This window comes from Triturus cristatus, chromosome 5_1, assembly GCF_964204655.1.
Source record: "Triturus cristatus chromosome 5_1, aTriCri1.1, whole genome shotgun sequence".
In the NCBI taxonomy this organism is placed as follows: domain Eukaryota; kingdom Metazoa; phylum Chordata; class Amphibia; order Caudata; family Salamandridae; genus Triturus; species Triturus cristatus.
The window spans coordinates 98,901,149-98,927,584 of record NC_140587.1 but is presented as its reverse complement, the minus strand read 5'-3'; the positions used below and the strand labels follow the sequence as shown (position 1 = coordinate 98,927,584).

At 50.2% G+C, this 26,436-nt stretch overlaps 1 protein-coding gene and 1 non-coding gene across 3 annotated transcripts in view; both read left to right on the top strand.

Moving 5' to 3' along the window:
• Positions 1 to 26,436, top strand: part of MROH1 (maestro heat like repeat family member 1) — a 2,508,022-nt gene that overhangs the window by 1,113,808 nt on the left and 1,367,778 nt on the right. The window lies entirely within an intron of this gene.
• Positions 18,370 to 18,476, top strand: LOC146830313 (U6 spliceosomal RNA). Its single transcript, XR_014961622.1, has one exon. It is a non-coding gene; the product is annotated as a U6 spliceosomal RNA (small nuclear RNA).

The window sequence follows — 26,436 nt, the reverse complement described above, 5'->3', positions numbered from 1 at the left end:
ATAGTATAGCAAGTCTGGCTGTAAGGCCCGCAACACATCTGTCAGGCCCATGGCCTGTGTAAAATCCTCTATCTGCATATTAGGGCACGTTAGGGGACGTCGAGGATGGCTGTCTCTGTGGTCATCCATAATTATATTAAAATCCCCTCCCAGAATTAGAGTGCCGATGGGGAGTTCCACCAGAATATTTCCCGTCACCAAGCGCCTCCTTGCCCAATGCAGGGGGAAGATACACCAAGACCACATTGAGCGGCCTCCCCTCCCAGCTGGCCTCCAATACCGCAAATCTCCCCATAGGATCCGCCTATGTGCATGTAGGAGTGAGTGCGAGGCTCTTACAAACCAGAATACCTGTACCCCATGAGCCCGAAGTGAACCCCGCATGGACAAGCAATTTGTATCCCCACCGTGTAAGGGCCTGACAGTTATTACCCTCTAAATGTGTTTTTTGCATCAAAACCAGGTCGGGGGACTGTCTCTTAAGATATTGTAAAACAACTCTGCGCTTTATTTTGTCCCCCAGCCCGTTTACGTTCCATGTCAGAATGGATAGTGATGTTTCTATCTGATCCCCGGCCATGGATTAAGTGAAAAAATCATGTGAAAACCTGAGGGCACATTGTGAGTGGAAACTTCCATATCACAACAAATGCATAACCAAGTGTAGAGACTTGAAAGGACATTTTAGACACATATTGGCTAGTGGTCCACATTATTGCATACCTTGCATTTGAAATGAGAGTAAAATACAAACAAGGAACTTTAATACTTTTGCCCCCACCCTTGCCCCCCCCCCCTCCCAATGTTTTAAAACTACCCACTCCAACAGGGTAGAGTGCCTGTCGCCCCATCCCCTATTGAAGAGGTGCCCGGTAGCAGTCATACCCCCCTTCGCCGTGCTTTAAGGATAACGTCACAGTATCTTGAAAAACAGGGGTAGATCCAGGTCCCCTCTCATGTTGTGGTGCTAAAGTACCTTATAATAGATTCTCCAAACCCCTGTTTAGAAAGCGACGACACAATCGTCTGTATGGTCCTGGGAATATGCCCCAGTACGCTCCATCGGAACCAGTTTCCTACCTCAAAGTCACTAAATGTGGCAAACGTGTCCATACCAGCACCATGAACACCGTCATCTCATCTGCGGGATGTGGAGTCCGTCTCCTTCCTAACAGTATCACCTCTTTGTCCAGTGCTGTGGACAGATCTACTAGGATGGGGTCCTCCGTTGTACTCTTTATGCGATTTCTCTACTCAGCACCAGCCCTCCAGCCAGTCCCACGCGTCTTCAGGGGAGGAGAAGAACCATGCCTTAACCTCTGATTCAATGCAGAGCTTTGCTGGGCAAAGCATGGCGGACTTTATCTCCTTGTTGCATAGCGCCCGCTTGACAGCCATAAAACTGCGACATTTTGCTTGGACCTTTGTGGTGAAGTCCCGAAAAAAGGAGACCACACTGTCCCCAAGTTTAAGCAGCGGGTTGGAGCGCGCAGTCTGAAGTATGATATCACGGTCTCTGAAATTAAAGACTCTCGCTATAAGCGGCCTCGGAGGGGCCCCTGGCTTAGGCCTGCCTCCAGGGACACGGTGTGCCTGTTCAATGGAAAAGTAGTTTGAGAGTCGTTTTGGTTGCAACTGCTTCAGAATGAGGTCCTCAACAAACAGATCTACCACAGGGCCTTCCGCCCTCTCTTGGACTCTCAGGATTCGTATATTATTCCTGCACGCCCTACCTTCTTACTCATCGGGTATTCCCTCCATTTTGGTGTGCCAGTCTTGCAGTTGGCTCACCTGTTGTTGAAGCAGAGCAGTGTCTTTGTTCAACACAGTTGTGACATCCTCTATCTCGTTAACTCTTGATTTCACAGCCAACAGATCAAGTATGCAGTGAAATGTTCCTTAATACCTCTTTACTCTCCAACTCCCCGGGTCTCAGTGCCATGTTGAAGCAGGCCACGCTAGACTGCGTCATGGGTATGTTTAATGTTGGTTACGCCTGTGTCAGTGAGTTGTTCATGTGGGTATCACGACCCGCCTTGGTTCCCGATTATCAATTCGCGCTGGATTCTGTTGCGACATTAGCTGCTGTTATGTTTTCTACTGCCCACCATACACCAGCCTTAGCTCTGCGAGGCTTATATTCACAGCCCCCACATAAGAGAACTTTGCGTCCTTCACCATTCAGGCCTTTCACTCACACGTAGTAAATGCAGGCTCACCGTCGCTTTTGACCACAAACAGTCGCTTCAGGGGTCCGCTAAATAGTAGAGGCTCAATCACTTCTTTCACAGCGAAAGCAATGCCTCCACTGCACTGATTTCCAGCCGCCCAACACTGCGGCCCACAAGGCCCTAGTATCCGGGGACTCCGTTGAGATCAAGGCCGGACAGCTACTTCCTCGCCCAGGAGCTGGGTCCCATCTTCCCCGGGTGCTTGTCAGGATAGGCAGATGCTGCTCGTTGAAAGCACTTTCCAGCTCACCAATCCCCTACAGATTAAGACCCTGTCCGCTGTTGGTGCCGCCGGCGATCTTCCACTGATAAGAACCTCTACGCTACCACAACATCAGACAGTGGAGCAAGGATGCGCCGCCATTTTCTGCCTCTGGACTCCGGCAGCGTCCGAGATATTCGGGTGACTCGAACTTGTTGCAAACTGAAAATCTCCCACACTTATCGCCCCCTTATTCTGGGGCCGGGACCCCACTCCGCCAGAGAATAGGTCACAGGATGTTGGTCGGATGTATGGAGGATAACCGGCGAGGGCTCTGGAGCCGCGTTCGAGTGCGGCCATTCCCGTCGGCTCAAGCATTGGCAAATTTAATTAATTTGACACTTTAAAATATTTTCAAGAAAACTTTGGTCAGAGTGAAATGCGGCTACTTCCAGTTACTTTAGACTACCAACTCCAGCAAGGAGCAGGTCAAGGGGATTGACAAAGTCCCCAGGAACAGTTCCATCCAAAAAAAAAAAGCAGTCTCCAGTCCAGTTTCAGCGTTAATGACAACTTGCTATTGACTTTTATGAAGTGGTCCTGATGCAGGATGCTGAAGGATGCTGTGCGGTCAATGGATGACTTTCTGTGGCTAATGGTCCTGACAGGGTGACTTTGGCCACAGGGGTCAATGTCCCTCAAAGTCCTCTGGCCCAACAAAAGTTCAGGCACCACTCGTCTCCGGTTACTGTCAAACCAGCGGTTCCCTTCTGGTTATATCTCTCCTGCACTGTGATGGTATTTCAGGATTTATCAGACTCTGTGCAATATTTGAGCATCAGAACTTGTTCTCCCAGGAAGCGCTGCAGCAAGGAGTGACAATCTGGTGACCTGGACTACCAATTTGCCCAAGCAGGTTTCCTCCGCTTTTGTGGCCTTGTGCTGCAAATAGGAAATCAGCTAAATGATTTCTGAAGTCTCTACTTCTGTCTGGGCTCAGGGGCACGACTTCTCCACGAGCAGGACACCACAGTCACAATCCTCTCTTTGCTAACTCAAGGAGTAGCAAATGCAGTCCACCTATGGTGCAGCTTCTTTTTGCCAGGTCCTCTGCCAGCAGGACATATCTTCTTCAGTCCTCTTCCCCAATCCAGGAGAGATATGATTTCTTAGGGCCAGGGGTGCCTTATGTATGCCCAAACTGTGACCTTAGGGGTGGTCGCCATCTCCAGCAAATTGCTTACTTGGATCCCTCCTGCCCGATGACAACTTTCTGTAAAGTGCGGCATCTAGCTCTTCCAAAGATGTCTGAACCCCTCTTTTGGGGTGTGGAGCGCGGTAGCCCACTTTGTGCGTGTGGCTATGTGCACACTGAAAAACAGGTCTGACCAGTGTTTTCCCCTCACTGTCTCAGGCACAGGAGCAGCCCCTCTTGTATGTGTTTGCAAATTGCTAATCAAAGGCAGCTTTACCTTTGAATCTCTACTTTTGAGCTCACACCCTATTTGACTTTTCCTGACAGAAGGAGATAACATTTACTCACCTGATAAATCCTTTGTAGGCTTTACTGGGAGTCATTTACACTACTCCCCAGGAGGCCAGAAGGTTTTTTTGAGAACAGGAGGCCAGAAAGTTGTATTGAGGACAGACCTTTGTGTGCAATCTTAAAAGGCCACTGGAAATCTAGGGCAAGAAAGTGGCAACCTACTAAAGTAGCCCTTTGCCCATCAGTGTCATTAAATTTGATTTGATTTAACCAATAAATCAGATGTAATGCACTGATTCATTTGATACCCTCAAGTACCAATCTTAGTAGTTCCATTCAGGGGTTAGCAGGGCTGAGATGTCCGCCTGTAACCCTATATTTGCCAATGGGGTTACTAGCCTCTCTCTCAGGACTTGATAGGTCTGCTTTAGGGGTGACCTGTAGGTATTACAAAGGGTGGTTTTGGGCTTTGCTTGGAATGGCAAAGTTGTCTGCAGTTTTACAACTGCTCTCCCAGCCAGCAGTGGCAGACTAGGAATCCTGCTTTTGCTTTGTCTTACTCGTGTTGGCACAACTAGTGCTGCAGTCCACGAGAAACACTTTACCGTACAGACACTAGGTACCCCTAGTGCCATATATTAGGGACTTGCAAGCAAGCCAAGTTATTCCAATTGGGATTAGTCAATAAACCATGTACCTTTTTAAGGGTCAGAGCACATGCACGGAGTCCTGATTAGCAGGGATCGGGACATTTCAGTAAACCCACCAGTGCCTAGTAGTCAAAATAGGGGCAAACAGTAGGGGTGAACGTCCTCTCATTTTGTAGCATATCCACCTCTATTTGTAAAAGAGACCAAATAAAATGAACAGCCAATCAGAACAGCCTCACCCCATAGAACCTTCCTGAGAGAGCCTCATATTTTCTACCGCACATTGTGCAAGTAAGTCTCCACTGAGCTCTGCTCAGTTTTTCTTCAAATTCTTCTTCACTTCACATCAACATGTGAGGCAAGGAGAAGAAGGCTCTGTTCAAAGTTTGTACCACCTTCTCCAAGAAGAGACTTTATGTGGAGGACAAACATAAAGACTGTATTTATTGTTTGTATCCTGACCATAAATCTACTGACTGCAAAATCTGTCGGACCTTCTCCACCAAGACCTTGCGGGACCGTGAGGGACGTCTACTCACTTGGCTTCAAAAACTTAAGTCAAGGAAAGATCCTGTTTCTAGTGACGGTGATGACGCTGCATCTGCTACTTCATCGAGGAGATCACAAAAAAGGGGTAGGTCTTCACCTGACACTTCTTCAGAACCCCCTTCAAAAGCCTTACAAAAGACCTCTGATCAGTCTGACAGGCGTAGTCCCATCAAATCTCCTCACTGTGGTGTAAAGGAGAGTGAAAGACTTGCTTCAGAAGTAGCACCTGCGAAGAAGACCAGCCATGTGCCTTCGGCGGCTTCTCCTCCTTCTGAGAAGGCTAAAACTTTCAAAAAACCAGCTTCTGTCCCACCTGAGGTAAAAGCTTACAGAAAAGTTTGCTTGTCGACGACCACAACATTGATACCGTCGAAGACGACTTCAAAAACCTTACCAGCGTCTACTTTGGCTCCGTCGACGGGCTCATCGACGAGAGATTCCTCGTCTTCACCGGCCTCGTCGACGACTAGTTCGACGCCACCACGGACAGAGGTACCTTTCCTTCTGTCGTCGACGTCTACTCTGACGACGTCCACGTTGACGAGTATGACGACAATGATGGTGTCGACGGCAACCACATAGACGGCGACGACTACGACGACAGCTTCCAGCTTGATTATGACGACGGTCTCGACGACGGTCCCGTCGACGGTAGTCCTTTCCCCATTGACGGTTCAAACATCGTCGTCTGCAGCTCCATCGATGACCTCGTCAACGATACAGAATATGGCAATTTCTAAACGGAGACGTCGCATTACTCCAGAAATGACTTCTCCCAGGAAGGTGACACCCCTGCCTCCTGCTCTCCTGTTAAAAGAGGAGTTTTCTGAGGACGATGACGGCCCTTTTGGTGATGCACATAGTCCATCTCAACTGCATGTTAAATATCAGGACTCTGACGAGTATTACATGGAGCAGCGACATTACGAGCCGCAGTTGAGGTCTCAGGAGCAATATCAACAGGAGATGTTCTGTTGTTATGTTATGTTATGTTAGTGGAACTTTTATAGCGCACAGCTACCCTAGGGCGTCCCTGCGCTTGCTGTAGTTCTCCCAACACCCAAAAGGAAAGAGAATCAAAAAAGCCATGTTTTAAGCGCTTTCCTAAAGGATAAAAGATCCTTAGAATTTCTCAGATTAAAAGGAAGCTCATTCCATGCCCTAGCCGCCCCTGCGACAAAACTTCTGCCGCCCCATCTGGCTTTCCTTATGATGGGGAGAACAATACGTTTTGCTCCTAAGGAGCGTAAAGATCTTGCCGGAACATACCAGCGAAATTGTTGTCTCAGATGAAGAGAACCTGTATTCTGAAGAGCGCGAAAAACTAGACAAAGGGATTTAAAAAGAATTTGCTTTTTCACAGGCAGCCTGTGAAGTTTTCTTATTAAGCCAGAAGTCGGGGTAGACCTCGATGTTCCCGTAAGCAGCCTGGCTGCTGAATTCTGGAGCATTTGGAGTTTACGTAAGTTACCCTCCTGCATGTTCAAATAGAAAGCACCTTCATCAGGCTCCTAAGTATGTAAGAGGTGTAGGAGACTACCGCATTCACTTGAGCTTGCATAGAAAGGCACTCATCCAGCACTACACCCAAATTTTTGACTTTTCTTGAAGGAACTGGAAGAGTACCCATAGTCTCAGGCCACCAACTAGGAGTCCAGAGATTTACATTATTGCCAAAAAGCATCACCTCTGTCTTACTTGCGTTAAGCTTTAGGCAATTCTGTACCATCCAACTACCCACTGCTCCCATACAGTCATGTAGCCTCTCCCCTGACGCCCTCTCCTGACCTGGTTGCATAGACATTACTATTTGAGTGTCGTCAGCATATGATGTAAGACAAAAGCCGAACGACTCAATCAAAGGGGCCAGAGGAGATACGTAGACATTAAAGAGCGTGGGACTAAGGGAAGAACCCTGTGGAACCCCACAGGGAAGAGAGAAAGAATTGGAAACAAAGTCACCCAAAGCCACTGACTGTCGTCTATCGGAAAGGAAGGACTTTATGAGAGACCATGCTTTATTCTGTATTCCGCACGCCGACAACCGGTCCATCAACACTCCATGATGGACCGTGTCAAAGGCCGTGGAAAGGTCGAGTAGAATCAGCACTGCCTTACCACCCTGGTCCAACCCTCTCCTAATCTCATCCGTAGATTTGAGAAGGGCGGTCTCAGTGCTGTGCCCTTCTCTAAAACCAAATTGGGTAGGATCCAAAACATTGGTATCACGCAGAAAGGCACTCAGCTTATTATTCATATGCTTTTCCACCAGTTTCGCCGGCAAAGGAAGACGTGAGATAGGGCGAAAATTGTTAGGATTGTTAGTATCCAGGTTAGGTTTCTTCAACAATGGAAGCACTGAGGCTTCCTTCCATTGCTTAGGAAACTGCCCATGAGAAAACATATCATTGAAGAGAACTGTCAATGTCAAAGCTATGGGTTCAGGTGCCAACTTTGCTATTGCCACTGGGCAAGGATCATGAGGCAACCCTGATTTAGCAGTTAACAAAAGATTAAGGGTATCAAGATGAAAAATATCCAGAGTGAAATTTAAATCCGGCCGGGCCTTCGGGCCTGGGTTAGTGCCCGCCGGGTCTTTAAAAGTATTAAAAATTGTTGCTACTTTAGTGTGAAAGAAAGTAGCAATTTCCTCACAGAAATCCCTAGTGGGAGTAAAGTGGACAGGTAATGGGTGCGCTAGCTTAGTGACTATTTTATAGAGCCGATGGTCTGTGTGCCATCTGCCCTCATTACGGACTTGCAGCTCATGCTTTCGGATTACAGAAAGAGATTTCCTACACAGTCCTCTGTCCATGAAGCAGTGCAAGTGCCTTCAACTTCACTTGCTCTTCCGGTTACACCTCACCTTCCTCCTCAAGTTTCATTGCAGGAGTTACCAGAACCACAGCAGAATGTGGTTACTGTCCAGGACGATACATCCGATGATGACCAAGGGACACCGACGATCCCGGACCCTGACAGGGAATGGGACCATTACATCATTCCAGATTCCCCTCCTGCTGATATTGGGGTCTTTCATAATCTAATGGAGAGAGCTTCTAAGCATTTTGATCTGCCCGTTCCATCTGTGCAGTCGGAATGTTTTTTATATGACTTTAAAGAACCATACAGGAAGTCAGTACGCTCTATCCCTATCGTGGGTCATGTCTGGGATGAGGGGCTAAAGGTTATGAAGTCACCGGCCACAGTCATACCTGTACTTCCTCGTCTGGAAAAGAAGTACAAGGCTCCTGAAGATAGCCCACTTGTCTTGTCAGCCTGCCTAAACCAGATTCCGTGATTTCTCAAGCGGCCCAGAGAAAGTCTAAAAATCCAGTGGCTCCTCTTACCACACCACCTGATAAGGAGGGAAGGCAGTTGGATAATGCTGGGAAAAGGTTCTCTTCCATGTCGAGCCTATGCCTTGGCGATTCTTCGAAGGAGTGATCGCCAGATGTGGTGTGATCTGTCTCCTTATCTAGACCAGCTGCCGGTAGAAGCTAAGGCTGAAGCTAAAAAGATCCTCCAGGAGGGAGAGAGAACATCTTTGGAAATAATTGACTGCGCAATGGATATTGCCACCACAGCCTTCTGTTCCCTATCGGGGGCGTTAGTTCTTTGACGCCAAGGCTGGCTTCGTGCCACTTGGTTCCGACCAGAAGTCCAAAACAAGATCATGGACCTTCCCTTTGACAGCGAGGCACTTTTTGGGAAGCACATTGATGATGAGCTGCAAGATATAAAGCAGGACATGGAAACTGCAAAGTCCCTGGGGACTCTACAATACCGCAAGGTCCCTTTCCGTTAAGCGAGAGGGAGAGGTTTTTCCTCATACAGAGGCGGATATCAGCAGCAGCAGTCTTACTCGCAGCCTTCTCAATCCTACTGGCCGCAATATTCTCAACAACTGGGACAGTCGTCATCTTTCTCTCGATCTTCACCTAGAGGACGACAAGGGTGCCAGCGGAGGGATTCCTCTAAGCGCTAGTAGCGGCTTCCTGGCTCTTCCTACTGTTCCTTTGTCCCCTGTAACACTAGTGGGGGGCAGGATATCCCAACACTTCCACAACTGGCAACTTATAACATCAGATCGGTGGGTTCTCAATATTGTTTTGTCAGGCCATACTCTGGAATTTCAACATCAGCCACCATCCAAAGCCCCTCGTGCCATCAAATCCAAACATCTACACCTTCTACGTCTAGAAGCACACCAACTACTTCTCAAGGGAGCGATAGAACCGGTCCCTCTATCACAGTGGGGAAAAGGATTCTATTCCCTGTTCTTTCTTGTTCAAAAGACCGTAGAAAAATGGCACCCAATTTTAGACCTGAGGGAGCTAAACACCTATCTCATAAGTCTCTTTTCGGATGGTCTCCTTACAGGACATTTTACGGCTCCTCAATCCAGGAGATTACATGGCCACCCTGGACCTCGAGGACCCATATTTTCATGTCCCCATTCACCATGCCCACAGGAAGTTTTTACGCTTTACAGTAGCCAAGAGCCACTTTCAATTCAAGGTCCTGCCTTTCGGACTCAGATCCGCTCCGCGGATTTTCACGAAGGTCCTAGCCCCAGTTGCAGATTTTCTCAGGAAACAGAAGCTTAAGGTCTTTACTTACCTGGACGACTGGTAGGTGAAAGCTCCGTCTCATCACACAGAGGAAGTGGCTGTCAGAACTTGTACACAGCTCTTCCGTCACTTTGGGCTCCAGCTCGACACGGAAAAGTCAGTCCTGCTCCCGTCCAAGTCGGCCAAGTTCTTGGGAGCCATTCTGGACACATCTTGCTGCAAAGCGTTCCCGTCAAAAGAAAGGCAAACAAAGCTGATGATCTCTGCTCGTCGGTTGCAAAAATGAGGGTCACTTTCAGTTCACCTCTACAAATCCCTTCTGGGGTCAATCTCGTCCTGCATGCCCTTGATTCCACATTGCAGGTTACGAATGCGCCCCCTCCAAGAACAACTGGATTTGCAGTGGCTCCAGGAAGAAGGCTCTTTTGACAAAAATATCACAATAACTCAGCCTATGATAGAGGCGGCATTGTGGTGGACGGTCAGAGACAATCTCTCTCAGGGTCTCACCTTCAGGGTCGCCCCAGCTCCTCTAATAAGAACAGACGCTTCATTGGAAGGCTGAGGAGCAGTCTTACAAGACCTTCAGGTAAGCGGCAGTTGGATGCCCCAGCATCACCTACTCCACATCAATCTGTTGGAACTCAGGGCGATTCGTCTACCTTTGCAGGCCTTCCTTCCGAGGATTCAATGGTCCACTGTCCTGGTCCGTACGGACAACACGACTGCCATGCATTACAAGCAAGCAGGGAGGTACAAGGTCTCGTTGACTATCGAAAGAAGCTCAGGATATTTGGGATGGGCAATCCAACAGGAGATATCGCTCTCTGCAGAACATCTTCCAGGTGCCCTCAAGACAGCGGACACACTCCGTCACCTGAAGTCAGTGAGCTAGAGTTGAAATTAGACCAAGACATTCTGGAGAAATGTTTCAGTCTCTGGGGTACTCCGCCCATAGATCTCTTTGCCACTCCAGAGAACAAGAAATGCCGACTCTACGCAAGCAGGGATCACCATCCGTGATCATTGGGGAATGCTCTTTCGATGGCCTGGTCAGGCGCCTTTGTTTACACCTTTCCTCCGATCCCACAAATTCCCAGACTTCTCCGGAAGCTCAAGGCAGAACCCTGCAGAATGATTCTGGTGACCCCGGCTTGGCCCCATCAATTTTGGTTTCCAGAGCTTCTCCTGCTCTCCCTGGGTCATCCAGTTCATCTGCACCCAATTCCTTCCCTGCTGACGATGTCCTAGGGCCAAGTGGTACATCCGGATCTGAGCTCTCTTCAGTTATCGGCGTGGCTCCTGAGCACAGAGAATTTCAGGATCTAAATATCTCGGCAGAGTGTAGAGGTGCTTGCTGGAGCACCGAGTACAAACAAGACATATTGCTTAAAATGGAAGCCTGTGGTGCCGGCAAGAGAAAATTCATCCTCATCAGATTTTGCCATACATTCTGGCTTTGGCTAAATCAGGTCTCGCTCGTTCCTCTATCAAGGTGCGCCTTGCAGTCATTTCTAGATTCAGAAGAACTTCTTCTGGACCTTCCCTCTGGTCGGCAAGGATTGTAAAGCAATTTCTTAAAGGTCTTTTTAGAGTCTTCCCACCAGTTCGGCCTCCACCGCCTCTGTGGCAGCTGAACTTAGTCCTTACTCAACTCATGAGGCTGCCTTTTGAACCAATTCATAGGGCGGATCTTAAATTCCTCTCATGGAAAGTGGCCCTCCTTCTCGCCTTAACATCTGCCAGAAGGGTGGGTGAACTGCATGCTCTTACTATTCAAGAACCATTCTTACAGTTTAAAAGAGACACTTTGATTTTGAGAACAAATCCCAAATTTATCCCGAAGGTGCCTTCAGACTTCCATTTGAATGAACCAGTGATTCTCAAATCCTTTTTTCCTCGACCCACTACTCCAGCGGAGAGGGCTCTATACTCTCTGGACATCCAAAGATGTCTAAAATGTTATCTTCAACGTACCAAAGATTTCAGAAGATCAACACAGCTCTTTGTCGCTTTCAGTGCCCCTCGCAAGGGTTTTTCTCTTTCAAAGCAGGGTATTGCTCTATGGATTGCCAGCACGATCCAATACTGTCACCAAGCAGCTGGTAAGCCCCTAGTGGGGCACTCTACGAGATCCATGTCGTCTTCTGTTGCTCTCTTCGCCGGAGTGCCGATCAAGGACATTTGCAGAGCAGCGACATGGAGTAAGTACCCATACCTTCACAAGGCTTTACTGCTTGGATTTCTCCAAGCATAGTGATGTTGCAGTGGGACAGGCAGTCCTGAGGAACCTCTTTCAATAAGTGGTGAGCTTCTCCTAAAAACCCTCCTTCCTTTTATTGGTTATTCGCACATATTGTATCTCTTTATGTTCACTGACTATTTTATTGCCAATTCTCTATAGATAACTTGTATCTTTACTGAATGTGATGCATCTTGCAAGATTTTATAACAATGTATTATGACAAAAATGTGTGTTCTGACTGCTAGCTATTCTGATACAAGCAAGGGGAATCTATGAAAGTTCCAATACTGGAGTCAGAAAACAAGTTTCTTACCTGTAACTTTGGTTCTCCAGTATTGGTAACTTTCATAGATTCCCATGCGCTCCCACCCTCCTCCCCAGGGAAAGCTCAGCCTTCAGCATCCTCTATTATACTGTTACACAATGGCTACGAAAATCTGAGGCTCTGAGGCTCTCTCAGAAAGGTTCTATGGAGGGAGGCTGTTCTGATTGGCTGTTCATTTTATTTGGTCTCTTTTACAAAAGGAGGTCGATATGCTACAAAATGAGAAGAGGCCTAGGTCTTTTTTTTTTTGGACCTATTTATATGGTATTTTTTATTTACCAGGGACTCCCATCTCGATGACTGGGAATGATACAAGCAATGGGAATCTATAAAAGTTACCAATACTGGTGAACCAAAATTACAGGTAAGTAACTTGTTTTCTTTCCTGATTTATTGGAGCACTGATAAATTCCTGCTTTGGGATGCCAACCATACGCAACGCTCCTCTTCAAGGAGTTCATTCTGGTATTGTTGCTGAGTGAAACATAATTCTCTGTGTGCCTCATATGTTCCGCTATCTAGACCCTGTCTCTCCAGTGATTTCATACAATCTTCTAGTTGTGAGATTATGCTTCGGATTTTTCCTTGCCGCCGCGCAGTAGCTAGTATCCACTCCATGGATTGTTTGTTTCATGGCCTCCCACAACATCTTTGGAGTTGTGGTGGTGTCTGTGTTTATTGTAAAAAATTCTGCAAGCGCAGTATGTATATGTGTTCAATAATATGAATTTTGTAGATGCCATGGGAACAGTCGCCTTCTGAAAGGATGCCGGCGTGGGCCCATTAGGAACTGGATGGCAATTTGGAGAGTGTGTATGTATGTGTGGGGAATGAAAATGTAATCTAGTCTGGAGAGGGAGTTGTGTGTGGGGAAGTAGTATGTATGCTCTGTGTCATATGGGTGGTGTGCTCTCCAAGTATTGATCCATCCCACTGTTGTAGTGAAAGATTTTAATTTGGATTCTTTGTGGTGATCCAGAGAACCAGAGGATTGTTTCCTGTCTTTCGATGTACACATAACATTGTTCCAGTCACCGCCCATAACCCCCAGCCCTTCAGGTACAGTTCCCCATAAGTCTAGTAGTTTAGTAATGAAGCTATGTGTGGTGGTGTGGGGGTGTATATGCTCCCAATGACTATTAGTTCGCCAAAGAGAGTCCCCTGAATAAGAATATTTCGTCCATGGGGTTCAAACCATGTGCGGGAGTGTATATAGAGTATCTGCCGATTTATTAGAATCCCCCCCCCCCCCGATCCTCGAGTGAAGCTTGGGTGGAATATTTGCACAAAGCCAAACCTGGCCAAACGGGGAGCCCTAGTGCCCATAAGGTGTGTCTCCTTCAGAAGCAGGATGTCTGATTTCAGTAGTTAGGCATGTCTGAGAACCGCACCCCTCTTGATTTTGTCAAGAATACCCCTACATTCCAGCTTACAATCTGTAATTGACCAATTGGGGTTTCACCTGTGCATGTCGCCATTTACTTGTAAAAGTGTATATCTGGGTCGCAGATTCTTACAATAGCTACTCGTAGAATTGGTGAGTACACCGCACTGGGTTGCAATAAACTTGAAGTGGATAAAACTTCCCCCTCCCCCCCCACCCCAATACCTCATAGTAAATGAAGCATCTGTTGTGGATGGACCATAGCGCAGGTCCCAGCCTGGGACCGGCTTTGAGTCCATCCAATGCATCTCGAAACATCCAAACTGTTCCATGTTAAGGAATATCGAACAGTATACAGTTTATCCCAGTATAAGTCACCTATTCACCATAGTTTTCACAAGGAGATGGAAATGTCCCTGATGCGACGTCGGTCTGTGTCCAAATTCATTTAGGGCGGTTGGTTGGGATATTGATTGATCAATCCTCCGGATCAGCATTTGTGGCTCTGGAGCGCAGTGTTGAGCCAGAGCGGTGTCGTCTTTTTTTCCTTTGCTAATTTGTGCTTGCGTCTTGGTTCACTGGAGGATGATTCTGAGTCATGGCGTGGAGGAGTATGTGGTTTGAGATATCGCAGTTCGTCTGTCCCTTGGAAGACCTCTTATGGTGTGTCAAAGAAGATTGCACAGGCATTGTACACCACCCGTAATCGTGCAGGAAATTGTAGAGTGTAAGTGATCTTGAGGTCCCGGAGGCGTGTCTTGGCAGCCTGGAATGACTGCCGCTGCTGCCGGACGAGTCTTGTATAGTCCGGGAATATCATGATTCGACGAATCGTGAAACAGGTCAGTTACCCCTGGAGCAGGTAGATGCATTCACTTACCTAGGTATCACTCTACAGAAAGGATTGAGCTGAAGGCCACACATTGACACCATTGTGTTAAAATGCTGGCAATTAGCTGGTGTTTTGGCTAAGGAATTTAAAACATCATTGACTAAGGCTCTTACCCCGGTCTTGCAGATCTACAGCGCCACAGTAGTGAGATCAGTCCTGTATGGTGCTGAGTTATGGGGCTTCGACAAGCTCACCTGCATCAGAGAATAGGTTTTTTCGACTTATTACAAATCTACCACAAAGCACACCTATGCTCCCCTTGCAGCATGACCTAGGTTGAAAAGCACTGGTAGAACTAGCAAGACTATGCTATGTTATATGCTCTACTGGCGCAGAATCTGGTGTACCTCCGAACTGGCTACCTTTGCAGAAGCCCTTAGGAACTTTATTGTAACAAACCACTTCCATAAAATTAGCTGGCTACACAACATTAGAAGTCTTTCAACGAGTATGGGCTTGATATTGCTCTGGGAATCCCGCAATAGCTCCCAGTTTCCAACAAGGGATTTAATCAAGAAAAGATACTGGGAATTGATCAACAAGATGAGAAAAGAAGTGACGATACAACACTGACAGAGACGTTTTAACAAATAAAATTACGCCTGAGTCTTGAGTATTATTGGGATGTAATCTCTAAACCCCTAGATCGCAAACTGTATTTTCAGTTGAGAGTGGGCTGTTTACCTTTAAAGTCTTTTACCGTCAAATGGTCCACTACAGGCGACAATAAATGTCCAATCTGCACCGATCTGGAGGAAACCTACTAGCACGTGTTGCTTGCCCCACGTATGTCGCTCCCCGCAAAGTATGGCTGGCACAGACATGTAGGAATATGGGCACCAGTTCGTCCAGTGTAGTCATGAGAATTCTTTGTACTGACCCATCCCTTTGCTACACAGTTCCAATGGCAAATGGTCAATAAGATCTAAATTATTGCCTGCAAATAACGAAATAACTGAATGTAGAAATATGTCATCTGTGGAAATGAAATATGCTCCTAATATTGTGTTGCGATCTTATCAAGTCTCTGTTGCACTCTAATACTTCTTTATGTAGTGATTTTACCTATCTAATTGTAACTTAATGTTTTGATTGTGATATAACTGTTTCATGTATAAAGCTTTAATGACATGTACTGTCGAATGAAGCTTATGTTGATGATGAAACAGTTCAGTTTTCATCCTGGCCTGTTTAAGGATAAGGTCGCGGTCGCGATAGTTTAGGAATTGCGCAATATTTATCCATACTACTCCGGCATGCAGTGGTGGATGGGAGTTTCTCTGGTCATTGTAGGAATGGGTGGTACTCACAGGCCAGCAGTCGGGATTCTGTTGCTTCTTTTAGAGATATTGCCGCCTGTCTCCAGGGTCCTTCTTGATATGTGCCAGTGATGATGAGAGAGTTAGCTGTAGGTGCAGGCAGGAGAGAGCACCCCCGGCCAAAAGCCGCACCAGGACCCAGCCTAGCCACCTCCACAGCCAGGAGACACTCCGCCTCAACCTCTAGGGGACGCTGCACCCCTGGTACAGACAATCTTTGTGTTGCGCTGGGTAGAGCCTAGTCCCATCAACTAACATCTGTACGTGGCCGCTAATGTCTGGTCAGGCATGCCACCCCTGCAATCCATGTGGCACCACCAGTGTGATATCTCCTCTTGGGGTAGTTGCTAGTGGTGCGTAGTCTGCTCTTGTCCAGTCTAGGGTATGTGGGCAATTCAGGGCATCAGAACCTGTGTGAGCACATACACAATGATGGTCCGGCTTGTGATGGCACACTGAAGAGGGCCAGGGACCGTTAAGGCAGTCCAGGGCCCAGACTCCATGCACAAGGCTGCCTGGGCTGTGCCCATTTTTGGCTCGCATTGGATGGGTCCGACGCCGCAGGGGCATGCCAGCGCGCCTCCAGGCTGTGCTGACCTGACGTAGATCTCTGCCAGTGGTGGCTTGTGAGATTTCTAAGTGGTGAGGCGTAAAAGTTGGCCATGGCTTTGACATAACCAGGCTCGTTTGCTTTGCTTTAATTTGCTTGCTATCATAAGTATGTTTGGGCAGAAGTGGGGAGTTCAACTGGAAAAACAAAAGAGTAGGAAATGCCACATTTTTTAAATTATTTTTAACAACTTTGCGAGAACACGAGAAAGTTTAGAAAGCAATTATAAACGTGTGATCTCCAAATATAAAAAAACATTAAATATCATCCCGTATCTTAGCGCATTAAATATGGCCATAATTTATAGAAGTAAATAAATTTACTTCAAAATTTCCGGAAATGTATTTATCTACACGTAGGAGCATTTCACTTTAGCACATCAGATTATTTTAAACCTGAGAAACAGTCCTGCACCTCCCCTTATGACAATGATATTAGTTAAATAGGAGGCAAGTCAGTTGTCAAGTATGCGGTATACCGGGGGGGGCGTGGCCTGCAGCCAAGGAAGATGGCCGCACACTGAACGAGCTACCCCCTTATCCGCCATCATCCGTATCTGACAAGGTTCCCTACCTGCGTGCTTGGATTGAGAGGTGTGCCAGGCTACCATCCGTACTGTTGTGGAGGCTCCTCGACGCACGGCGGTGCGGGTTCCTCGGACTCAGCGACGCGCCTGGTGATGAGAAAATGGCATATCGAGGTGACGGGGGTCGCCGATCACGCAGCTCCTGCTGGGCGGCCGTGGAGCACGACTGTGTCCTGTGCTTCCAGTGGAGGGGGAGCGTGGGTGATCCTTTTGAGCTGAGGCTGTGGCTGGCAGTGGCAGGCGGGCAGAGTCGGATGCTCGGACGCACCCCTTGCGGCTGGAGAGCAGCGGATGGAAAATGGCGCCCGCCGCAGTGCAGCCGGCAGCGGACATGAAGGCCTGAGAAGCTGCCCGGTATGCGCACTGCATGCGGGGGCGAGGTGATCGGCCATCGGTGGTGTAGCCCCCCTGCGGACTTCAGCGTGACGGATTGAGGGCCCTGCGGTGCCGCGCTTTCGTTGGCGGCGGCCGGCAGCGAGACGGAGACGGCCGGTGTGATTGATGACAGCGGGGTGCAGCGGCGCCGGGGCCCATCGGGCGGAAGAGGCAAGGAGTGAGGCTGGCGGTGATTGCGGCAGGGTGAGAGCAGCAACTGACATCGGCTGGGAGGGGATAAAGACTGGCGGCCCTGCTGTGGCATCCTCGCCTTTGGCTCCCGGGATTCTGCAGAGTGGGGCATATCAAGAAGTTGCTTTGCTCAGCATGTGGCATTGATGAGGGGTGTGCCCAGACGGAGTAGTGGCGCTGCACCGGGCGCCCCTGCCATCCCTTAGAACGAACTGTGGACTTCTGGTCAGGGGGTCCCCGAGTTCCTGAGGGCCCCCTTTTGCGCCATCCCAACGGCACGCTAACGACCTGGGCGCGGAGCAGGACTGCCACTGGTGGACTGTGCTGACAGAGGGGCCCGAATGGCAGTAATTGGTGGGGTGCAGGTGGTGCTTGGTGCGCAGCCTGAACCGCGCTGCGAGAGACTTGTTTCCTCCCTGATCTCTGGACTGGGAGTCTTCTCCTGGTTACGATATCGGGTGCAACCGAGGCGCTGGTTTCCCGGCGGGATGTGGCCGTCGATCTGGGCGGAGGGAGAGCCCGGGCGGCCCGAATATCCGGTGCCTCGTTGGACCTGTTCTGGTGGGGTTCCAAGTATGGGCCACAATAAGCCAATGTCACAGGCCCAAACCAATCAGATTGATCAATATACTGTGGCAATGGGCAAAGAGGAGGGCCAACTTGGTGCAGGTCAGCACAGCGGGCGGTTGATGATGGACCTGACCCCTCACTTCGGGACATCATGCTGGCAATTAAGGATATGCGTGGCAGTGCTCGCTTCGGCAGCACATATACTAAAATTGGAACGATACAGAGAAGATTAGCATGGCCCCTGCGCAAGGATGACACGCAAATTCGTGAAGCGTTCCATATTTTTATGCTGTTACTGTGAGTTTGGGGGATGATATTGTTGTTTGTTTGTTTTGTAGCGTAGGGTCTGAGGAGGCGAGTTGTTGGGATGGAATCAATACTGTAACATATTCACTGCCTTGTTGTCCGTCACTTTGCTCGCTGAGCTGTGCGCACTCCCGTGCTTGGTGGCCTGTGGGGCTGTTCGGTTCTGAAACGCACTTTGGCTGGGGGTGTGAGTGTGGCGAGCTGAGTGGATCTGGTCTGCTGTTTGAACACTGTTCTTTTGTGCCTCCATTGCCGTGCAGAACATAAAGTGTCTCACTTGGAATGTGCGTGGCATGAATGACAGTCGCAAGGCCAGGTTAGTGCAGGCCTACTTACTAAGAAAGGACATTGACATCTGCCTCCTGCTGGAGACCCACTTGACTTCCAATGCTGCGCAGTTGCTCAGGCGTAATAGATGGGGAGAGATAGTCCACGCATCGTATTCTAATTACTCCAGAGGTGTGGCGATACTGATTAGAAGAGGTCTTCATTGGACCACACACGAGGAAATCAGGGACGCTGAAGGCAGATACATACTGCTTGTGGGGTCGCTGTGCGGCATGCGAATGGTGTTGGTGAATGTGTACGGTCCAAATGATAACCCAGATTTCTATAGGGATTTGTGGCATAAGGTGCAGACTCGTGGCCCGGCGGCCTTACTGTGGGGGGGGGACTTCAATGTTGTTTTATCGGACACTATGGATCGACAGGGCGTAGCCAGGGAACATCATCCTAGAGCGTCGGAGGCGCTGGGCTGTATTATACAGGATGCGGAGCTGGTGGACTCCTGGAGGCTACTGCACCCCGGGGACCGCGTGGGTACCTGCATAACAACGCATACAGCTGCCTGGTCCAGGCTGGACTACTGGCTGCTATCCAGAGATTTACACACCTCAGTACTAGAGGTGGAGCACCTGCCGCGGTCGCTGTCCGACCACGCCCTGGTGTGCCTGTCCGTGTCCACCCCATCCCAATATATCAAACCGTTTAGCTGGCGGTTTCCCTCCCGGGCGCTGCGCGACCAGGTATTTCAGCAGGAACTCCGCGAAAAGCTGGAGGAGTACTTCGAATTCACCGGGCACGCTATGGGAGACCTGTAAGGTGGTGACGAGAGGGTACTGCATGTCGCTAAAAACAGGAGTTCTGAGATCCATAAGAAACATATTGCGCACGTTAGAAACTGAGCTTGCGCAACTTGAGACTGTATTGATTAATGCGCCGTCGGATAGCGTCCGTGCTGCGTTTCGATCGAAGCTTACTAGGTATCAGGAGGAGGCGGACAGAGAAGTCGCTTATCTGTCTAAAGACTGTCAGGCCAGACGGTATGGCGAAGGTGATCGAGCCGGCCGCACGCTAGCGAACCTGCTGCGAGCACCGCGAGGGTCGGACCATATCCTGGAACTACAGAGTGCAGAGGGCAGAGTTGTGAGGGAGCCGCCGGATATACTGGCCGCCATGACGGACTACTATAGGGAATTATACACCTCGAGGGTGTCGCCGGAGGACAAGGTGCTCTCCGAGTACCTTGATACCATAGCTTTGGCATGGTTCAATGACAGTGCCAGACAATATATGGATTTACCGTTTGAGCCGGACGACATACGGGCGATAATAGCCAGTTTGCCACCTTGCAAGGCACCGGGCCCTGACGGGCTGACGGCGGCCTTCTATAAAGAATATGCAGACATCCTGGTTCCGAGATTGCACAAGGTATATGAGGAGGCGATGGAAACAGGCATCCTCCCCCAGTCAATGCGTGAAGCGTTGATTATCACGCTACTCAAACCTGGAAAAGACCCTATATGCCCGGACTCCTATCGTCCGCTTTCCCTAATAAACCTTGATGCCAAAATTTACGCGAAACTGCTCTCTGACCACTTAAAATTTATGATGCCGCAGATAGCGCTAACTGATCAGTCGGGATTTGTAATGGGGAGGTCCACCTCACATAACCTAAGGGTGCTGTTTGGGCTCCTGCACTATCTAGATCCCAAGGTGCAGGCCGCGGCGGCGTTACTGGATGCGACCAAGGCATTTGACTCCCTTGAGTGGAAGTTCTTGCGGACGCTGTTTACCCGAATGGGGTTCAGCCTGCCATTTGCCAGGCGAATTGGCATACTTTACAATGACCCGACGGCCAGGGTGCGGGTGAATGGTCAGACGTCTGCACCTATCTCCATAACTAGGGGAACTCGGCAGGGGTGCCCACTCTCACCGCTTCTATTTGCTATCGCTACGGAACCACTGGCAGCTCGCATGAGACAACACCATACTCAGCGTAGCATCGGATTTACATCGCGCGGTCTACTCATATCGATGTATGCTGACGATATCACCATCTACATGATGAACCCGTCTGAGAACTTTGATCCGTTGATGAGAGAGGTGATACGCTATAGTGGCCTAACCGGCATCGATATAAATTGGTCTAAGTCGGTGATGCTGCCGTTGACGGATGGCACGGCCGTGTGTCACACTGAATATCCGATCAAATGGGTCACTGACGAGGTCAAGTATCTGGGTATACAGATGAGCCGCTCAGTCCAGGACATATGGCTGTCTAATTTTGGGGTGGCTATGGAGTGGCTGGAGAGCAAAGTGAAGAGATGGAAAACACTGCCGCTCTCTTTGTTAGGCCGCATTGCTATCGCCAAAATGATTGTTGTGCCTAAATTCCTATATCTCTTCGTTAATATCCCTTTGCCACTAACAAAGGCGTTCTTTCGCCGACTCCGCTCGGCCATGATCGAACTAGTTTGGGCGGGCAAGCAACCTAGAGTCGCATGGAACCTCCTTACACTTCCCTTCCGGCAGGGGGGGCCTAGCTGCCCCGGACTTTGAGCTGTATGCATACAGCGCGCAGGCACAATAATTGCATTACTGACACCACCCAATTCCTTACCAGCCTCATGTGGCGATAGAAACGGATGTAGCAGCACCCTGCCCATTACGGACAGCGGTGTACCAGAGATATAAACGACCTCGGGAAGACATCGACACCGTGGAAATGGTGCGATGGGCTTGGTTGAACATTGCGAGGCGCGCGGGCGTGTCGGACTTCTACGCCCCGAGCATGCCGTTGGATGGCAACCCCCTGCTGAGTCCGCTGACGGACGCGGCGGTGGTGCGACGGGCCCATGATTGCGGCCTGAAGGTGGCGGGGGACTTGTATCCGGACTACACTTTCCTCGACGTGCAGAATTTGGTTGCAGCGTCTGAACCGTCGGCATCGGAACTGCTACTGTACTATCAGTTGCGGTCGGCCTGCAAGCATAGATACCCTACGTTCCCAGAGGCCCCGCCGACACTGGCGGCTTTGGAAGACGTACTTTCGAACTCCTCCCCGCTTAAACTGATCACACGCATCTATAGGGTTACACAAAACGCAACACCTGTTGCGCACGTGGATTCCAGAGCTCTGTGGGAGGATGACGCAGGCATACAAATCACAGAGAAACAGTGGGAATTTTGTTGCTCCCAACTTGAACAACTGTCACCTAATTATAGACTGCGGCTGATCCACTTTAACTACTTGCACAGGACGTACCGTACGCCCGTACAACTTTTTAAAATGGGATTACAGGCTGACACGCAGTGTTGGAGATGTGGCGAAAGGGAGGCTACGTTCTATCACCTTGTATGGACCTGCGGATCAGTACATAGGTTCTGGGATGCAGTCTTTTCTGGCGTAGGGGAGATAGTGGGCATGGTTATTGCTCCAGACCCACTGGTGGCCCTCTTGGGATTTGTCAAGAATATACCTGGTACGTCGCGACGACTTGTGGCCCTCCTTCTATTGCTTGCCAAGCGTCAATTGGCGATACACTGGAGGAAGAAGGCTCCGCCGACAATCTCGGGCTGGGTGAAATCAGCGGTATACTGTAGGGAGCAACTCACCGCTTACTGGGACCAGATGCCGCAGCGTTCGCGACCTTTAGACATATGGCAGCCGTTGGTGGACTGGCTGGCGGGGGCGGGAGTGACTGGAAATGACTGAGGAAGTGTGCGGGATGACTGATGCTGCAGCGCTTTTGGGATGGTGGGCTGTGTCGGGGGGCGAGCGAGAGGGGAGGGTGCTACCTTTGTCACAAGGGCTCTGGCGGCTAGACTGCGCTATACCTGGATGGGATGTTTGGTGACTATGTGGGCATGGTGCCACGTGGACACGGGGCGGTGAATGTAGGGATATCGGTCCATTACGTATGTCGCTATTCCTCGACTATTGTTTACAGTTGTTGTTGTGTGTGTTGCAAAATACGAAACGCACTGCTTTGGGTACTCTGCTTAAATGTACGACATAGATCAGCTCAAGCGGTGCACCGCTACGTAATCAAGCTGCCTGCCTCCGGGTTGTTGGCTGAATAGCAGTGTACATTCTGAAGGATCAATAAAGGTTTTAAAAAAAAAAAGGATATGCGTGGCACGATGGAGCCCAAATTAGACTCTGTCACGGAAGAAGTAAATTTGCTCCGAGCAGATTTCCGAAAGATGTCCGAGAAGGTGGCAGCGGTGGAGAGCGGTATCGGAGGACTGCAGACTGAGATGAAACAGTTGGAAGAGCAGGTTGCCTTACTCACCTAAAACCAAACAAACATGGTGGCTCGCCTGGAGGATCAGGAAGGTCGGGCTCGTCGCAATAACCTCCGTATCGTGGGTGTTCCGGAGGGAATGGAGGGCCCGTCCGTGGATTGCTTCGTGGAAGACCTGATCCTCAAACACCTTAAGCCGAAACGCCGCTCAAACTTTTTCTAGTGGAAAGGGCTCATCGTGCGTTAGGGGGAAGGCCCAAGCCTGGGGCGCCTCCGCGCACTATCATTGCTCGCATCCTAAATTATCGAGATCGGAACGCAATTCTGCAGGCATCACGTGTGTCGGGAGATCTGAAACTGGAGAATGCCACCATTCGGTTTTTCCCGGACTTTACACTACCCGTCCAGCGGCTACGGAGATCCTTTGAAGGGGTCAGGAGAGTTCTGCGTGACCACGGTGTGAAATATATGATGTTATTTCCGGCGCGGCTCAAAGTTATGGATGGCGAAAAGGCATACTACTTTGACTCTCCAGCGGAGGCAAGTGACTGGATGGACGGCTGGAGGGCAGTGGGCCGTCAGAGTGGCCCACGTAGAATGACTGCTGGCCGCAGTGGTCAGGAGGTTCAAGCAAAACACACACCAACGTGGGAACTCAGGGAGAGCGAGCAGACTCCTACGGGGTGACTGGATCCGAGCTGCTGAGACTGCGGGTGTGGAGAAGAGTAGGGGGGGGCTGTACTGCCCTGGCCAGGCCATTTTCTTGGTTGTTTGGCGGGTCGATCTGTAGCGGTTGGATTGTCATTCGCTTATGGATGCTGGACTGTAGCCTATAAGCTTTTTGTCTTTGTTGGCGGGGGGGGGGGGCTTTTATGTCCGGGGAGGGGAGGGAGGTAGGGGCCTGGGGGAGTGAGGGGGGGGTCCTTTGCACGGCCCGGTAATGGGGGGTGCCATCCGGCAATCCAGTATGACTTTTTCTGCGGACTGCAGGTTCACGTTTCCACATTTGGTTGATTCGGGGCAGATGGGGCGACAGGCACTCTGTGAGTTTCATGGGTGGGTGGTTGGGGACCCACTTAGCAGGGAGGGGGGTTTGATTTGGGGCGGGAGGGTTGGTATCTTGGTGTAGTTCATTGTTAGCTCATGATGTATCATATCCTAATGTTTGGGGGGGTATCAGAAGGACAGGCATGGGAGGCAGACAGATTTGACGTATTGTGGGACCAAGCATGGACATGAGTGATCAAGCGCAGATACGGATCTGGAAAGTCAATGATTTGGGCAATAAGATCAAGTGGACGCTGGTACTGCAGCATGTGAAGCGCCATTCCCCAGATGTTGTATTCCTTCAGGAGACGCACCTCCGGGGGAACAAATGCAGGGCCCTCGACCGTTTTGGTTACCGGCTGCTGGCGCACCCGGGGTTCACGTCGGTGAGTTGGGGAGTGGGGATCCTCGTCCGCGACACCCTTCCTTTGGTCATCACCGGCAACTGGACGGAGGACTCTGGGTGTATGGCATCGGTGGCGGCTCGGTGGGAGGGGCGGCTAATAGTTCTTAGCTCATGTTACATCCCACCTGATTTGCATCCCATGACATTTCAGAAGTTGGGCTCGCACTTGGCGGGCCTTGCGCAGGGAAAGCTTGTGATAGGTGGGGACATGAATGCGGTCATGGTTGCCGAACGTGATCGCTCTGGAACGCGGCAGGGCAATAGGGGGGAAATGGGTCTTGGGCTCTTCGTCACAGCTATGGGCCTTAGTGACGTATGGCGCGCGCATTACCCCTCCCAGCGGCAATACACATTTTACTCAGCCAGACATGGTTCCTTTTCCAGACTAGATCACATCTTTACGCAGGAGGACCGGTTGGGAGATTTTGCGGAACCCTGCATTATGGCCAGGGGAATTTCGGATCATTCCCCGGTGGGTGTGGTCCCGAGAGGGGCCGTAGTTAGCAGGGCGACATATCCTAGACTAGACCCGTGGCGCCTTACAGATGGTTCCCTAATGTGCAAGCTGCGGGACTGCTCCCAGCAGTACCTTGCTGAGAATCAGGGCTCAGTCGCCTCCCAGCTCACTCTGTGGGAAGCGTATAAAACGGTCCTGCGCGGCCAGGCTCAAGCATTGATCGGGGCCCAGAAGAAGGAGGAGGCGCTGCAAATTCGGCAATTAGAACGGGAGGTTGAAGACCTGGAGCGGGGGGGCATGCGGGGATCCCTCGCCGGACCTCACCCACACTCTTGCTCTCAAACAGAGAGCGCTTCGGTCGCTGGCGGAGGGTGAGGCCCGTGCATACTCCCTTGCCACGCAACGTCAGATTTATGATGCCGGGGATAAGAGCATGAAACTGCTAGCCTGGCTCGAACGCAGAGATCGGGCGCGTTCCTGGGTGGCGGAAGTGAGGGATGGGTCCGGGTCCTTGGTGACAACGGGGGTGGCCATTGCGGAGGCGTTTGTGTCTTACTATGAAGGGGTTTATTCCCCGGTATGTACTCTGACTGAGCTGGACTGTGAAGAGTTCCTGCGCGACTTCGCGCTTCCTACACTGTCTCAGGAGCAGGCAGACCATTTGGAGGCCGATCTTACCGGGGCGGAGCTGGGTGAAGCCCTCAATGCTCTCCAGGCAGGGAAGGCACAGAGCCCCAACGGGCTATCTGTTGAATTATATAAGAGTCAGGCTAGTGTGATTGTTGACCATATGCGGCATATGTTCCTCGAGGCCCGGGAAGCGGGGAGGCTCCCACCGGATCAGCGAGAAGCCGCAATAGTGGTCATTCATAAGGCCGGGAAACCGACTGACCTGTGCTCCTCTTACCGGCCCATCTCGTTGCTCAACGTAGAGGCTAAGGTCCTGGCCAAAGCCCTGGCGACACGGTTGCTATCGGTCCTGCCTGACCTGATCCATGTAGACCAGTCCGGTTTCATGACCCATAGGAGCACTCGCCACAATCTGCGAAGGCTATACGGGGTTCTGTATATGATGGAGGCGGTGGGTGATGTTCAAACGGCCCTCATGGCACTAGACTCATCTATGGCCTTCGGTAGTATCGAGTGGCCGTATCTTTTCAAGGTCCTTCAGAAACTGGGGTTCGGCCCGGTTTTCTGTGGTTGGGTGCGACTTTTGTATGAACAGCCACTAGCACGAGTCAGGGTCAACGGAGCGATGTCTTGTATATTTCCCCTGCGCAGGGGAACCAGGCAGGGGTGTCCCCTGTCCCCGCTTCTATTTGCCCTGGCTCTTGAGCCCCTAGCGCATTGGATCCGGCGGGACAGGTCATTCTGGGGTCTGGGAGGAGCGTATATCGTTGTACGCAGACGATATTGTTCTCTATATGGCCCGCCCGTATCACTCAATTGCGCAGGCGCTACACCTCTTTGAATTATTTGGGAGCTACTCGGGTTTCACAAT